The sequence below is a fragment of the Octodon degus genome, unplaced genomic scaffold (assembly GCF_000260255.1).
Source record: "Octodon degus isolate 3935 unplaced genomic scaffold, OctDeg1.0 scaffold00080, whole genome shotgun sequence".
Lineage (NCBI taxonomy): Eukaryota > Metazoa > Chordata > Mammalia > Rodentia > Octodontidae > Octodon > Octodon degus.
The window spans coordinates 336,343-337,731 of NW_004524656.1; the positions used below are offsets into that span (position 1 = coordinate 336,343).

The following is a 1,389-nucleotide window of genomic DNA, read 5'->3' on the forward strand; positions in this document are numbered from 1 at the left end:
AATCTAGGAGTTAATTGGAAAGATTCTCACCCTGACTAACTGTATATACTGATACCTGTGAACTAAGCTACTTCAGCTCTCCTGTTATTCATGAAAATATGGAGTGGTTCCCTTCCTTCTGACAAGTATTTATTTCATTTCATTGCCAGTATTCATGCATCTTTTAATAAAGTAAAGTATACAAACTATGAATAAATTTGTGTTCTTTGAAATTACTGAAAGAACCAAAATATGTAGGAAGGAGAAAGGGAAGGAAGAAAGGGGAAGTGAAAAGAATTAAGATATGCTATGTACTAAAATGTGCTATGTGTCCCAACAGTAAATGTAATAATTATGTACTGTAAAATGTGCTACTGTCATCTTCAATCTTTCTTATTAGGGAACTATTATTTTTGCTGTGCAGGTCTTTTACATCCTTTATTATACTGAAGCCTAAGTATTTCATTTTTAGATGTTATTTGAATGGTGTGTTTGTGTGAATTTCTCTCTGTGAGTTTGTTGGGTGTGTTCAGGGCTGCTATTGGTTTTGAGTGTTGACATTGTTTTTTGCTAAACTATTGAATTTTATACTAAATGTACAAATTTCTTGGAGTTTTTGGTATCTTCAAGGTAGAGTATCACATCACCTACAAATAATAACTTATTTTTCTTATGTTTTTTTTATAGTAGTCACAGATTTTTATTAGGTGAGAGACATTCCAGATTATCTCAAATGGAAGTGTTAAGAACTGCTAACAACTATGCCAAAGGAGAGGAAACATTCCTGTGTGTAGGAAAAGGCAGAAATAAAGCCCAAGGGTCAGGTTCTCCTCCGGCTTAAGTCTACCCTCTCCGGAGGCTTTTCTGCTTGGCAGTGTCCCCAGTGCCAGCAGGAAATGCTCTGCAAGAGCTAGTTCAACTTGGCCAACAGTTCTTCCAGTTCTGGACGAGCTTTGAACCTCCCCTTGAAGTCCTCTTCAGTATGCTCCCTTACTGACAACCTGACTCCTTCAGGACGACTGCTCTGGAGTATTTCCAAGAAAATCTCTGCAAATGTAGCACTCAGACCGCTGATCTGAAATACTCGCTCATGGGTAGTAAGGACCAAGTCCAGGAATATTTTGGTGCCTTGGTCCTGCATGCGGAACCCTTCCATGGTTTTGGTGGGCAACGCATAACTTTCCTCAACTTTGATGGAGAGAGGGTTGCAAAGATTGTGTATATACTGAGAATAACTTTCTGCCAGGGTCATATCATATGCAGTCAGGCAAATGTTTAAAACCCCATATTCATAATCTGTTCCCAAATTAATTGGTCTCACTTCCACTTTTCCTCTCTTCTTCTTGGGTTCTTGTGGTATAATTAGGTGCTTGTATCTTCCAATGCCATGAGTGGGCTTTGTCTTGTACT

At 38.4% G+C, this 1,389-nt stretch overlaps 1 pseudogene; it reads right to left on the bottom strand.

Moving 5' to 3' along the window:
• Window positions 1-664: 664 nt before the first annotated feature.
• The window catches only part of LOC101569364, a 19,209-nt pseudogene continuing 18,484 nt past the window's right edge, over window positions 665-1,389 (bottom strand).